Consider the following 16525-nt stretch of genomic DNA (forward strand, 5'->3'; position numbering starts at 1 on the left):
CAGCTAAATATATATATAGAAAAAATTAGCCGGGCATGGTAGCGCATGCCTGTAGTCCCAGCTACTCAGGAGGCTGAGGCAGGAGGATTGCTTGAGCCCAGGAGTTTGAGGTTGCTGTGAGCTAGGCTGACGCCATGGCACTCACGCTAGCCTGGGCAACAGAGTGAGACTCTGTCTCAAAAAAAAAAAAAAAAAAGAAAAGAAAAGAAAATAACAAGTGTTGACAAAGACATGGAGAATTTGGAACCCTCATACATTTTCTGGTATGAATGTAAAATGGTGCAGCCACTTTGGAAAACAGTCTGGCAGTTACTCAAAGGGGTAAACACAGAGTTACCATGTGATCCATCAATTCTACTCCTAGGTACATAACCAAGAGAAATAAAACATATGTCCACACAAAAATGTACACAAATGTTCACAGCAGCATCATTCATAAAAGCGAAAAAACAGGAACAACCTAAATGTCCATCAACTGATAAATGGATAAACAAAATTTGGTATAGTCATACAATGTAATAGTATTCTGCAATAAAGACAAATGAAGTACTGACACATGCTACAACATGGATGAACCTAGAAAACATGCTCTGTGAAAGAAGTCAGACGTAAAAGACCCATATTATGATTCCATATATATGAAATGTCCTCATGTGGAAAAAACAAAACTGTTTTTCCTCTGCTCTAACATCATAATAATCAATACAGAAGACTTTTGTAACCAAACACGGGAGTATTCCTCCCCACCAATAAGCAATCAATTCTTCAGAAGACAGCAGCTGGTATCCTCCAATTCAATTCTGACACTGTCTACCTGGAGATAGTGTAGGTGTCCTTCCCACACATACCACCCTCCAGGAACCTCCACATGCCCAAGCTACCCAGCTCTCTGTACCCTGTCCTCTTGGGCCTTTTACGGAGACTCCATTGGATAAGCATGACTGAAGCATGAACAACCATGTAGAAATGTGATTAGACAAAAAGGGTATGATCTAATATCAACAGATTGAGTGGGGAAACCTAGCAAGGCCTGTCAGTTCAGATTCTTCCTGGCCTCTCTGAAGCATTCCTTCCTCCCCGGTATGAGTCACCACCCCTGAGATGGGGGTCCTGTGACCTATAATCAGACGAGGTCAGATAATCTCTTTATTGCCAGCTCCAAGACACAAAGGTGGAGGAAGACCTGAGCCTATTTTTAGTTTCTATGGTCTGCCTTGGGGAGAAAAAGGAGGAGGTGAAAGGAGGGGAGGAGGCCCACCTGTAAGACCTGAAGTGTCCCAACATTATAAGACTCTGTTACCTTCACCCTGATACTGTTCCAAAGCTGCTTCAGGAACTAACGACAAAAGGACAAATGTTAATATTTTAATAAAAGATAATGCTTACTGTTTTTGTTGTTTAGGAAATAATAAGGACTATGGGAGTTATGAACACGAAACCATGGAGATACATATATATAAAATATTACAGTCCAGAATAGGCAAATCTATACAGACAGAGTGGATCAGTGGTTGCCTGGGGCTGGGGAAGGGTAAGAGGAGAGATGAAGAGTGACTCTTAATGGATGTGGGGGTTTCTTTAGGGGTGGAAGGGATGAAAATGCTCTAAAACTAGATTGTGCTGATGACTTTAAACACTCTAATATACTGAAAAACATTCAGCTGTATAATTTATTTCTTTCATATCTCTCTCTCTATATATATATATATATATTTATATATATTTTTTATGAGCAGTTTACCCTGACAGGCAGCTGTATAATTTAAATGGGTGGATTATATCTCAATAAAGTTGTTTTTTAAAAAATTATGTTTAAGAGAAAATAAAGTGAGTCCATCATTATCAATAAAATACACAAAATGACACAGTTGTAACCATTAATTTTAAGATGGAAGAATAAACCTAGGCATTTGGAAAAAATCAAGACGTAAAAAGAAAAAAAAGTAAAAACCAAAGGAAAATTTGTTTTCCAGTGTTAAATACCCTGCCCTTAGGAAATGATATAGTTAAGTATGATTTTGTCTGAAATATGAAACCTTTGAGGTCTGTGCCTAGAATTTCCCCAGTGGGGCAGGAAACACCCTACCCCAGGGCCACCTCTAAGTCCTCACAAACAGAATGAGGGAAATAAACTGACTACTGACGCCTATCAACACAACACAGGCTAAGCAGAGGGATAATTAACAGGCCAAAATAGCCTGTGCAGTTTCTCGGCAAGTCTTTGAGGGGAAAAAGGCATGCATCATTAAGTGATCATTACTCATGTGTGTTGGCTGGCAAACATTTTAAAGGACACCTCACTTTGAAAATATTTTCCATTTTCTTTTTGTTTTCGGTTTTGGGCTCATGATGAATCAAGAACACAATGCTTGCTGCTTGCTATATACCTATGGCTGTTATTTCATGCCTGCAATTATTTTAGTTTTAGCAGTAATACAAAGAATATATGTAGAGAGAGTACAGGTATCAATTCTCCTTTATTGGCTGAGAATCTCAAAGAATTTAACATCTTTCACTGATGACACCTCATTAAACATAAGCTGAGGGATAGAGAGGTAGTGAGGATTACTTTTAATCTGCAAAGGTACTTTGTCATTGCTAGATTAAAACAACTGTTGAGCCTGCAGGCACAGAGGTGTTGATAAGAGTGTGACACCAACTCACTGTGTGAAACTTAAGCATACCACTTGATCTGTGCTCAGTCTCTTGGACCACAAAGTGGAGACAGCAATTACTCCTAATTCCTTCATAATGTCTTTCTATAATTACAAAACAAATATGAAAGCATTTTGCAAACCTAAAGGTATTTTGTAATGACTAAAGAATTATAATTTATCAGGAAAAAAAAAGGTCAACTAGTGATATCTCTAAAAAGTTCAAGTTCCCAAGACAAATCTAAACATTAAGCTAATTTGGAGTAGCAGTCACTGTTAACTTCTGAAACATTAGTAGGCTGTCTCCATCATTTAGCACAGAAGCCCACTTAGCTCTTGAATCGTGGGCCTTCACCATAGGGGGAGACTAACACCTCTCAGGTCAGATCCCTGAGTAAGCTTCAGTATACAAGTCTGAAGACTGTTTTGCTCCTTTCCTAGATGTGGCCCCACAGCATCACAGGTGGCCATGACTGCACTGGTATGAACCGGTTGACTGGTGAGGGTGTAGGTAAACAGGCACTTTTTAAAGGTGTTGATAGAGTGTAAATTATTAAATCTTCATGGAAAGCAAGCCAATTCGTCAACATGCTATTAAAGCACATATAGGACTTCTGGTTCTTGCTAAATTTAGCTAAAAACATGAGATATTACATTTAAAACAAAACAGAAGGTGACTCTGAAAGGTGGATAGAAGGAAGCAGACTGGCTAGGGACCTCAAGACCCAAAGAACGAGCATGAATTCTCAGTTTCCTTTTTGCTTAGTATGTCCCAGACTAGGTATCAGAGAAGCCTGCAACCTAGAAATGCCAGCAGGTGTAGAAAAAGCCGCAACAAAAGCTTGCTCTCCCTAGCTAAAGAACCAGGAAAAAGGCAGTAAGATGGAAAACTTTTAAATAATTGCTCTAGTGTAGCCAAACTCCACAGAAAACACTGCGGCCCCACCCTCACTCCATTCAGGTGATGTCAGAGTAGACACTATGGACTTTCATCCCCACCTGATGATAACAAGCCCTCCCCACCCTCCTCCTCCACAACAATGTCAGTGGAGACCAGGTCAGGAGGCTGGATTCCAACCCCACCCAGCAGTAAAGAGGCAGCACCCCTCCCTTCCCAGGCCTATCACCAACGCCTAATGGGGAGCTCTTATGTCCATGAAGTGGTAACAAGGAGCCCCTCCCAGGAACAATGAGGCAGCAGCAGTCAGAGTAAGGCTGCTCTGCTCTGCTTAGAGACTTAAATAAGATCAAGAGTCTCATAACATAACACCCTGGTTGCTGTCAAAGATCACTCCTCACATCAAGAACCAGGATGATCCCAAAGAAAGTAAGACAATTTATAGACACTAAGACCAAAATGATACAGATGTTAGAGTTATCTGATGAGTATTCCAAAAGAGCCATAATCAAAATGCTTCCATGAACAACCATGAACAGGCCTGAAACAAATGAAAAATAAAAAGTTTCAGCAAAGAAAGAGAAGACAGAAAGAACAAAATAAATTTCAGAACTGAAAAATGCAATAACCAAAATAAAAAACTTGATGGATGGGTCAAATAAAATAAAGGAGGGGACAGAGGAAATCAGTGAACTTGAAGATAGAACAAAAGAAACTACCCAGTCTGGAAAACAGACTGAAAAAAAATGAACAAAGCCTTAGGGAAATATGGAACTATAACAAAAAAATCTAATATTCATGACATCAGCATCCCAGAAGATGATAGAGGGAAGGGCTGAAAAAGTATTCAAAGAAATAACAGCTGAATATTTCCCAAATTTGGCAAAAGACAGAACTTACAGATTCAAGAAACTAAACCCAAGCAGAATAAACCCAAACAAATGCACACTAAGGCACATAATAAACAAAGAAAAAACCTTGAGGGCTGGAGCCAGAGAGAAATGATGCATTATATACAAGAAAAACAAAACAACAAAAAAAAAAAAAACACAAAACACTTGAACAACATCATCAGAAATTATGGAGGCCAGAAGGAATTGGCATAACATTTTTCATTTTTCAAGTGCCAAAGGAAAGGAAGTGTTAACCCAGAATCATATATCTAGCAATGATATCCTTCAGTAATGAAAGGGGAATCAAGATATTCTCCGATGAAGAAAAACTAACAGAATGTGTAGCCAGAAGATTTACCCTAAATGAATAGCTAAAGAGAGTTCTTTAAACAGAAAGGGAATGATAAACGAAGGAATCTTGGAACATCAATGAAGAAAGAAATAACAGAAAGAACAAATACATGGGTACATATAATTTCCTTATCTCAAGTCTCCTAAATTATGCTTAATGGCTGAAGCAAAAATTATAACATGTCTGATGTAGTTCTAAATGTACGCAGGAAGTTAAGACAATTTTAAATGGGAGAGGGTAGCTGGGCATGGTGGTACATGTCTACAGTCCCAGCTACGCAGGATAAGGTGGGAGGATCACAGTAGCCCAGAAGCTTGAGGCCATAGTGTGCTATAATTGTGGCTGTGAATAGCCACTGCATTCCACCCAGACAACATAGCAAGACCCCATCTCGAAAAATTACTTAATTAATTAATTAAATGGGGAAGGGCAAAGAGATGTTAAGGGAGATGATGTTTCTACACTTCACTCAAACTGATAAAATGACGGTATGAGTAAACTAGTAAGTTATATCTATATAATGTAATACCTAGACAACTACTAAAAAATCTACATAAAGATATACTAAAGGCCGGGCACAGCGGCTCATGCCTGCAGTCCTAGCACTCTGGGAGGCCGAGGTGGGCAGATTGTTTGAGCTCAGGAGTTCAAGACCAGCCTGAGCAAGAGCAAGACCCTGTCTCTACTAAAAAAAATAGAAAGCAATTAGCTGGACAACTAAAAATATATAGAAAAAAATTAGCCAGGCATGGTGGCACATGCCTGTAATCCCAGCTACTCGGGAGGCTGAAGCAGAAGAATCGCTTGAGCCCAGGAGTTTGAGGTTGCTGTGAGCTAGACTGACACCATGGCACTCTAGCCTGGGCAACAGAGTGAGACTCTGTCTCAAAAAAAAAAAAATAATATACTAAAAACATCATACATGAAAATGAAATTGTAAATATGTTCATCTAACCCATAGGAAGTCAGGAAAAAGCAGAAAAATTAAAAGCAGAGCAAAAAACAAAGAATAAAGTGGAAAACTTAAGTCCTACAATAACAATAATTACATTAAATGTAAATGATATAAATATACCAATTAGAAGACAGAGATGGACAAGTGGATAAAACAGGACCCAACTGTATGGTTATCTATAAGAAAGTCATTTCAAATACAATAATATAGTAGATTAGGCAGTGTCTAGGCGAAAAAAATCCTTATATAATGCTGTAAGATTGAAAGTAAAAGAATGAAAAATAATGCAGTATATCATGCAAATATTAATCAAATAAAAGCAAAAGTGGCAATATTATTATTGGATAAAGACTTCAGAGCAAAGAAAATTACCAGAGACAAAGAGGGACATTATATGATAAAAAGGTCAATCCACCAAGAAAACATAGCAATCCTAAATGCACACGCACCAAAAAAGCTGCTAAATATGTCAATAAAACTGATAGGAGTGAAAGGAGAAAAACCCACAATTATAGGTGGAGACTTCAACACTCCCTTTAAGAATGGATAGAACAGCTAGATATAAAATCAGCAAGGATATAGAACTCAACAAAAGCACAAACTACCACAACACATCCAATATGAAATAGATAAATTCATAACCTTATAATTATTTAAAAAATTTAATTTGTAATTTAAAAGCTCCTGAAAAAGCAATTTCTAGGCCTATATGGTTTCACTAAAGAATTCTACCAGATGAATTCTAGTAGATAAGTTAGTTTCAATTCTACATGATATCTTCCAGAAAATATAAAAGGAGGGAACACTTACCAATTCATTTTATGAAGTATTTCCCTGCTATCAAACCCAGATAAAAAAGAGTTTCAGACTAATATCCCTCACGAATACAGATGCAAAAATACTTAACAAAATATTATCAAATAAAATTCAGCAATATATAAATACAATTAGTAGACCATGACCTAGTGAAGTGTATTCCACAGATGCAAGGCTGGTCCAATATATGGAAAAAAAAAAAAAAAAAAAAAAACAACAACAACAAGAAAATTTACCATATTGACAGGCTAGAGAAGAAAAATCAAATGATAATATCAATTGATGCAAATAAAGCATTTGACAAAATTCAACATAAATCCATGAAAAAACTCAGGAAACTAGGAAGAGAGAACTTCAACTTGATAACTACAAAAGCCTGCAGCTAACATTAATGGTCAAAGACTAAATGCTTCTAAGAAAACAAGGCAAGGATGTCCACTGTCATCCCTCCTATAAACACAGACATTGTACCTAGTACAATTAGGCAAGAAAGGGAACCAAAAGACATACATATCAGAAAGTAAAAAATAAAACTGTTCCTATTTGCAAATGACATGACTGTATACATAGAAAACTGAAAGAAATCTAAACACTCACTGAGTTCAGCAAGGTCACAGGATACAAGATAAACATATAGCACCCAAGTGTATGTCCACATACTAGCAATGAACCCATGTAAAGCAAAATTTTAAAAACAGAAACACCTAGGTGTACATCTAACAAAGCATGGGCAGGATCTATATGTTGAAAACTACAAAGCACTGACGACAGAAATCAAAGAGCTAAATATATGGAGAGCCATACAATGCTCATGGATTAGAAAAGTGAACACTAAAATTTTTTGTAGAAGATTCTTCGACATATATATGGAAAAGCAAAAGAACTAGATTAGCTAAAACAATTTAGAAAAAGAAGAATAAAAGTAGGAAGAATCAATTCTGATTTCAAGACTTACGATGCAGCTGCAGTAATCAAAACTGTGCGGTACTGGTGATGGAACAGGAAACTCAGAAACAGACCCACAAAAACAAGCACAGACAACTGATTTTTGACAAAAGTGCAAAAGCAATTCAAGGGAGGAAGAACAGTCTTCTCATACAAATGGCCCGGTTAGATATTCATAAGCAAAAAAACCAAGAAACATTCAACCTAAACTTGATACCATATACAGAAATGAACTCAAAATGAATCACAAATTTAAATGTAAAACATAACTATAAAACTTTTAGAAAAGTTCACAGGATATATCTTCAGGAACTTGGGCTGGGCAAAGAGCTTAGACTTGACACCTAAAGCACAATCTAAAAGACAAAATTGTTAAACCAGACTTTATCAAAACTATGAACTTTTGCTCTGCAGAAGAACCTGTTAAGAAATGAAAGGACAGGCCGGGTGTAGTGGCTCACACCTGTTATCCCAGCACGTTTGGAGGCTGAGGCAGGAAGATCACTGGAGGCCAGGAGTTTGAGACCAAGCTGGGCAATGTAGCGATACCATGCCTCAATGAAAACAGAAAAATTAGTTAGGCGTCGTGGCACGCACCTGTAGTCCCAGCTACTCGGGAAGCAGGAGGATCATCTGAACACAGGAGTTGGAGGTTGCAGTGAGCGATGATGATGCCACTGCGCTCTAGCCTGGGCAACAGTGTGAGACCTTGCCTCAAAAAAAAAAAAAAAGAAAGAAAGAAAGAAAAGAAAAAGAAAGAAAGAAAGACAAACTACCAACTAGGAGGAAATATTTGCATTTGCAAACCACATAACCAACAAAGGACTAGTATCTAGAATATATAAGGAATTCTCAAAACTCAACATTAAAAAAAAAAAAAAAAAACTAAATCCAATCACAGAATGGGCAAAAGATACAGACAGACATTTGACCCAAGAGGATACACAGATGGCAAATAAGCACATGAAAAGATGTTCAACATCATTAGCCATCAGGGAAATGCAAATTAAAACCACAATGAGACATCACTATACATCTATTAGAATGGCTAAAATAAAAAATAGTAACATGACCAAATGCCAGCAAGGGTGTGGAGAAACAAGATCACACATACATTGCTGGTGGGAATGTCAAATGGTAAAACAGTTTGGCTATTTCTTTAAAAAAGGAAGCATGCAGGCCGGGCTCGGTGGCTCACGCCTGTAATCCTAGCACTCTGGGAGGCCGAGGCGGGAGGATTGCTTGAGCTCAGCAGTTCGAGACCAGCCTGAGCAAGAGCGAGACCCCATCTCTACTAAAAATAGAAATTAGCTGGACAACTAAAAATATATAGAAAAAAATTAGCGCATGCCTGTAGTCCCAGCTATTCAGGGGGCTGAGGCAGGAGGATCACTTGAGCCCAGGAGTTTGAGGTTGCTGTGAGCTAGGCTGATGCCACGGCACTCTAGCCCAGGCAACAGAGTGAGACTCTATCTCAAAAAAAAAAAATAAAAAAAAAAAAAAGGAAGCATCCACTAGGGCACTAGGACCTAGTGATTGCACTTCTGGGCATTTATCTCAGAGAAACATCAAGTTATGGTCACATAAACCTGTATATGAATATTTATAGCAGCATTATTTGTATAGCCAAAGATCAGAAACAGCCCAGATGTCCTGCAATGGATGAATAGTAAAACCAACTACTTGTGGTATATCCACAGTCTGCATGCAATAAAAAGGAACAAACTACTGATACACACAACAGTCCTGGATGAATCTCCAGAGAATTATGCTAAGTGGAAAAAGCCAATCCTAAAAGGCTGTGTGATTCCCTTTATTTGGCATTCTTGACACACCAAAATTAGGAGAATGGAGAACAGACTACGGGTTGCCAGGAGTTGAGGGAGTGGGGGCAGAAGGACATGGGTCTGGCTATAATAAAAAGGCAATAGGACCCGATCCTTGAGGTTATGGAAATGTTCTGTACCTTGAATTTTAGTAATTACAATATCTGATTGTGATATTTACTATAGTTTTGCAAAATGTTACCACAGGAGAAAAGTGGGTAAAGGGTTATGGGATCTCTCTGTACTATTTGTTATGACTGCATACAATAAATTTTTATGCATAATTTCTTAAAATTTTACAATTCTCACAATAAATTTCTCAATAATATGTAGTTATCTCAAAATAAAAACTATCCGAAAATTTTAAAAGTAGATGTACTGTATTTTTTTCAAATGGGGCCAGTGAAGAGTGAGATCATTTAAAAAGCAGCTCCTTAGCTGGGCGCGGTGGCTCATGCCCGTAATCCTAGCACTCTGGGAGGCCGAGGAGGGAGGATCGCTCACGGTCAGGAGTTCAAGACCAGCCTGAGCAAGGGCGAGACCCCGTCTCTACTAAAAATAGAAAGAAATTAGCTGGGCCAGAAGTGGTGGCTCACGCCTGTAATCCTAGCACTCTGGGAGGCCAAGGCGGGCGGATTGTTTGAGCTCAGGAGTTCGAGACCAGCCTGAGCAAGAGCAAGACCCCGTCTCTACTAAAAATAGAAAGAAATTATATGGACAGCTAAAAATATATATAGAAAAATTAGCCAGGCACGGTGGCGCATGCCTGTAGGCCCAGCTACTCGGGAGGCTGAGGCAGGAGGATCGCTTGAGCCCAGGAGTTTGAGGTTGCTGTGAGCTAGGCTGATGCCACGGCACTCTAGCCCAGGCAACAGAGCGAGACCCTGTCTCAAAAAAAAAAAAAAAGCAGCTCCTTTGGGATACAGATATATTAAATAAGGTAAACACTGGTATTTAACAAACTGTGCACTCAAATTTAAACAAAAGCAACAGAAATTCATGTCTGAGTATGTATTTCTGAGATTCAAGTTAGTCTTTAAAAGTGAATTGTGGTGATACGAACTGTGCACTTTAAATGAGTGAATGGTATGGTTATGTGAATTATATCTCAGTAAAGCTGTATTTAAGGGAAAAAAATAATTTAAATGTGAAAAGTACTCTAAAAAAAAATGAGGATACACTGATCTTTCCAAGAACCAGTCCTCAGCTAATTTACAAAGCTTTAAAAGTGTTATGTATTTTCCTATCAGGTGATTCTGATTCACGGAAGACCCACATTAGCATACCACTACCCTAACATCTAGCACATCACCATAACACTAAACCTAATTACCTGGTGCAAGACACTAACCTAACACCTGGCACATTAGCATATCACTAACCTAACATCTAGCACATCAGCATAACACTAAACCTAATTACCTGGTGCAAAACACTAACCTAACTTATTGCCTGGCAGGCATTAGTCACCTGAGACCTCTCCCCTTGGATCACCTCAACTTAATAAAAATGAAAAAAATTGGATAGACGGTGCTCAGAATTTGGTGGCGAGACCCCTCTGAGCCCACCGGAGAATAAACGTTGATTCTCCGACTCTCTGTGTGCTGCTCGGTTTGTCCTCGGGACGACTCACTGTAACACTTGCCGTAACATTTTGGTTCCCTGACCAGGAAACCGACCGAGCTGGCCCCTTGAAGCTACCGGCTTGGGGACCGGCGCAGCGACCAGCAGGACCTCAGTGACAGAAGCGAACCGGCGCCAACTGCCTTTTTGCGGAATATCTTCGCTCCTTGGGAGCTCCCCTGGCCGCGGGGTCCCGAACTCGCCCAGACACGCCAGAGAGAAGGATAAGTCAAATCAGGTCTGGAAGCATCGGACCAGATAAAGTCCCAGGATCCATCCGAGTCAGGCCCGTCAGACGATGGAAGAGGATCACCACCTGAGTGCAGGGAATTCCCAGGGTGGGAATGTGTAACCTCTGCCTGTCTGAGTGAGTGAGTGAAGAGTGACTGTTCGGTGATTCACTCCCCTAAAAGGAGCGACCAGGCCCGGGTTTATACGGGCACACCTTAGCCAAGACTCGCCTGCCTAAGTTCCCGGGAGGGACGCAGCCAGGCGGACACCTGAGAGAACCGCTCCCCCTCAACCTTTTGTCTGTTAAACTGCAATGCCATTCAGGGGTCTGGGATGGATAGTGTAGAATCTAAGCCTACAGTCCTTAAATGCATGTTAAAGAACTTTAAGAAGGGTTTCACGGGAGATTACGGTGTTACACTGAGTCCCAGCAGACTTAGGGCCCTCTGTGAACACGAATGGCCGGCATTTGGGGTTGACTGGCCTGGAACAGGAACCCTAGACCTCCCCACCGTGACAGCACTTTGGAAAGTTGTGACTGGGACTCCCGGCCACCCTGACCAATTCCCTTACATAAATTCATGGCTAGAGATTGCTCAGACCATGCCCACTTGGGTCCAGTTCTGTGCTAATAAGGGACAGAGCAGGATTTTTGTGGTCCAAAGGACCAGAGACTCCAAACTGTACAAACGCATCCATCAGGAAGCTCCCAAAAAGGAGCCACCACCACCCCCCTACAGCCCTACTGTGACAACTCCAGAAGTGCCCCCGAATCCTCCAGACATCCGCCACCATCAGTCTCCCAGCCGCCAGTTCCAGACCAACCAGATGCCGACACTCCCATCACCCGCCGGCTACAGTCAGCTCAGGCCCCAACTTCAGCCCTCCAGAAGCCCCTGAGTGAGGTGTGAGGTCTGATGCAGGTTACAGACAATGGGTCCGTTCAGCCAGGCAGCCAGTCCTGTACTACCAGCCCTTCTCCACCACTGAACTTCTGAACTGGAAGCAACTCACCCCGCCTTACTCCGAAAAACCTCAGGCCCTCATTGACCTCCTAGAATCCATCGTTCAGACTCACCGTCCCACTTGGGAAGACTGCCGCCAGCTCCTTCTGACCCTTTTAACGCGGAAGAATGACGCCGGATTATAGCTGGGACCCGGAGGTGGCTCCAGGACCAGGCTCCAGCAGGGACCTTGGACGTGGAGCAGTGGGCACTGAGAGCAGCACCCGAGACCAACCCGATTGGGATTTCAACTCCCCGAGTGGACAAGAGGCATTCGGAAGGTATTGGGAAGGTCTCCTCCACGGGGTCCGGGAGGGAACCAGAAAACCAACCAACATCAACAAAGTCGCTCTGGTCACCCAGAAGCCAGAGGGAGAAGGACCAGAAAATGAAACGGAAAGCCGCTCTCCTGGCCGCTGTCCTCGGAAGACCTGACCCAGCCAAGAGACCTGGCCCACCACGGGAAGGAGGACCCAGGAGACAAGAGACACCCTCCTAGGCCTCGTTCCTCCTGCCTGGACTTAAAGGATGTTTTCTTCTGCATGCGGCTCGCTCTGAAGAGTCAGCCCCTATTCGCCTTTGAGTGGGAAGATCCTCAGACTGGAAGGAAAACCCAGCTCACCTGGACGCGACTACTACAGGGATTTAGAAATTCACCAACTCTGTTCGGGGAGGCCCTAGCCACTGACCTCATCTCCTCTCCGCGAGAAGAAACCCACTGCACGCTTCTACAGTACGTCGATGACCTCCTTCTAGCGAGCCCAACCAGGGAAGGCTGTTGATGGGGGACCCGGTGCCTGCTCCAACTGCTCACTGACAAAGGATACAAAGTCTCCTGGGAAAAGGCACAGATCTGCAGGCAACAGGTGAAGTACCTCAGTTTCCACATCACTCAGGGGCGCCGGACACTGGGACATGAGCGTAAGCACACCATCTGTACAATTCCCAGGCCGACCAGGTGGAGACAACTCAGGGAATTCCTCCGCACAGCAGGATTCTGCTGCATCTAAATCTCAGGTTTCTCCTTAAAGGCCAAGCCTCTATATGAGGCCCTATGCGGGCCTGAAAACAAAGAATTGGAATGGGCCGAGAGTCAGGAAAGGGCTTTCTAGGAAATAAAAGACTTACTAAAAAGAGCCCCCACATTAGGGCTACCGGACCTCACCAAAGACTTTAACCTGTTAGTACATGAGAAGAAACAAGTGACTCTGGGGGATTTGACTCAAACTGTGGAAGTTGATTTCACAGAAGTAAAACTATTTCAAGGCTATAAATACCTGCTGGTAGTGATATGCACCTTCTCAGGCTGGTTCGAAGCAGTCCCTACCCGGACTGAAAAGGCCAGGGAAGTGGCAAAGTTTCTGTTGAGAGAAATCATCCCCCAGTATGGTCTACCACTCTCATTTGGCAGTGACAACGGACCAAGCTTCACTGCGGAGGTCATGCAAACCCTCACCAAGGCACTAGGAATCAAATAGAAACTACATACAGCCTACAGGCCACAGAGCTCAGGGAAAGTAGAGTGCATGAACCAGACCCTCAAGACCACTCTAGCAAAGCTATGTCAGGAAACACAATTACCCTGCGTAGACATGCTAAGCCTAGCCCTGTTCAGAGTCAGGTGCACACTGGGGCCCACAGGATATTCACCCTTTGAAATCCTGTTCGGTAGACCTCCCCCACTCATCAAGTGATTAAGGGGAGACATCAGACAACTAGGGGAATTAAATATAAACACACACCTCCAAGCCTTAGCCAAAACTATGTGCCATATCCACCACACCGTCCTAGAAAAAACACTATCGCCCTGGGTCTCCCTGTCCACCCCCACCAACCTGTGGATCTAGTCTGGATAAAGGACTGGAAAAAAATGCCCCTACAGCCCACCTGGAAGGGTCCCCATACTGTGATACTAGTTCTCCCACTGCTGTTAAAGTTGCAGGTATCACTCCGTGAATCCACCACTCCTGGGTGAAAAAGGCCAAACCAGACAACAAAACTGATCTCTGGACTGCACATCAGGACCAGCGGAACCCGCTGAAGATCCGGCTTAACCGTCTGCCAACGAGGAGAGCCACACCCGGGACTGAACAGGAGTAAATGGGACCACTGGCCCTGACCCTCACTGGGGTTGTAGTGACTTTACTGGGGACTGGACTCCTCTCGGTAGCTCCGGAAGATTGGACTGTACTGCAGAGGGCATCTCGAACTGTGATATATTGGCTCATTGTAGGATGTCTGCTCTTACTTCAGTCCCTACGGTCCTCCTGGTTGGGGCACTCGCCCTAACAACTATGACAGAAAAACCCTGCCCTCAGACTTGTTATGCTAGGACTTGGATTCCCTCCACTAATTAGAACAAACCTGGGGTTTCGACTTGGGACAATGGACTTCATGGCTACTACCTCTGGCTGGGCCACTAATAACTATTCTTCTCCTTGTCACTATAGGCCCCTGCATACTCAGCACAGTTATTAAATTTGTAAAAACAACTATAACCAGGAGAGCAACAGCTCACATAATGGCCTTAAGAGGCTATCACCCACTGGGAAATGATGCCCTATAATAAGACATATAAGGGCATCAAAGGGGGGAATGATAAAGAAAACCCCCATCTATTACTTAGCACAGCAGCCAACTGAGACCCCCACCCCTCACGGAAGACCCACATTAGCATACCACTACCCTAACATCTAGCACATCAGCATAACACTAAACCTAATTACCTGGTGCAAGACACTAACCTAACACCTGGCACATTAGCATATCACTAACCTAACATCTAGCACATCAGCATAACACTAAACCTGATTACCTGGTGCAAAACACTAACCTAACCTATTGCCTGGTGGGCATTAGTCATCTGAGCCCCTCCCCTTGGATCACCCCAACTTAATAAAAATGAAAAAAATTGGATAGACGATGCTCAGAATTTGGTGGCGAGACCCCTTTGAGCCCGCCGGAGAATAAACGTTGATTCTCCGACTCTCCGTGTGCTGCTCGGTTTGTCCTCGGGACCACTCGCTGTAACACTTGCCGTAACAATCCTACACAGGAACCTATGGTTTGACTGTGGTACACAGAGCTGCCCTGCAAAAAAGGCTTCAAATCCCAGGCCATCATCCTAAGGTCAGCTGCTCAGAGCAGTGTACCTGGAAATCAACTTCAAAGTACAGACTGCAAAACAAGGCACAAGGAAATCCCAAGAGTCCCCTTGGCTCTCTGTTCTGGGAAAGGGGCGGAGACGGCAGGTAGGGCACACTGGGGTCAGGGTGTAGAAACAGCCGTAAAGTTTTCTATTAAATCTCAGCACCTAATAGCTCACAACCAAGTCAGCCTGTTTGACCCCTCTGAGCAGCAGGTGCGGGGACAGCGCCAAGGTCAGCGCCGTAACCCGCGCGTGCGGCCCCAAGCCAGGCTACCCCAAAGCTGGACGCTCCGACAGAACGCGAGCACGCAATCCAAGTAGGCCAGCATCTTATGGACAAAGCAACGCGGACCACTCCGGGGGGAAGGAGGGAGCGGTCCGCTCGAGAAGGACACGGTCAGATCGCGGCCTGCCACGTGACACCCGTCGCGACCTTCGGGTCACCCTGGCTGCCGCGCCGCCAGCTCCCTCACATCCGCCGCCCAGCCCGCCCCGCGCTCACCCACAACCAATGGCGCACCGCTCCGCGCCCCGCGCGACCTCGGCGCGCGCCCGTACCCGCCAATCTCCGCCTGCCGGGCGGGCACTGCCGCGCAATTGGCTACCACGCCCGTCCGTCAGGCCCCGTCCCTCCCACCACCCTCCGTCAGCCCTGCTCCATCCAGCTCCACTCCCCTGTCACCGCGGCGCCCGCGGCATCAAGGGCGCGGCGGCTTCGCCCTCTGCCACGAGCTCCGACCCCGGACCGACAAGCGCCGCACCTCCTGGTACTGCGCTGGGATCGGCGGCAGCACGCAGTTACCTGTCTCCGGCTCAGCTCCACCCGAATGAGGCGCCGACACCCCACTCCGGGGCACCAAACTCTCGGCCCCGCCCCGGCGTGTGGCGTCAGCACGTAGCCCTACCCCGGAGGAGATGGCCCGCCCATCTCTCTGTAGGCGGGATTTTGACGTCACAGAACCGCGCCGGGCGTAACCGCGCAGGTGGGGGCGTCGCGGCAGGCCAGAGCCCGCCTTTTTGAGCGCCGGAGAGAGCGTTTAGTCTGTGGACTTCCTATTGCTTCTAAGCTCATTTTATAAAACTAAGATGTGTTCAACACCTAGTAGGAACCCATCAAGTGATAGTTGCCTGAATGAGAAATTTTTCACCGAACAAAATAAACAATTTGAATAACAAAATC

At 43.9% G+C, this 16525-nt stretch overlaps 1 protein-coding gene across 4 annotated transcripts in view; it reads right to left on the reverse strand.

Annotated features, from left to right (window-relative positions):
• OGDH (oxoglutarate dehydrogenase) overlaps nt 1–16207 on the reverse strand; it is a 92341-nt gene extending 76134 nt beyond the window's left edge. For all 4 annotated transcript variants that reach the window (XM_069462380.1, XM_069462381.1, XM_069462377.1 and 1 more), the window contains exon 1: nt 16148–16207. The gene's annotated coding sequence lies outside the window, so the exon portion shown is untranslated. The remainder of the gene's footprint in view (nt 1–16147) is intronic.
• Between the last annotated feature and the right edge of the window lie 318 nt (nt 16208–16525).

Source organism: Eulemur rufifrons, chromosome 29, assembly GCF_041146395.1.
Source record: "Eulemur rufifrons isolate Redbay chromosome 29, OSU_ERuf_1, whole genome shotgun sequence".
Taxonomy (NCBI): domain Eukaryota; kingdom Metazoa; phylum Chordata; class Mammalia; order Primates; family Lemuridae; genus Eulemur; species Eulemur rufifrons.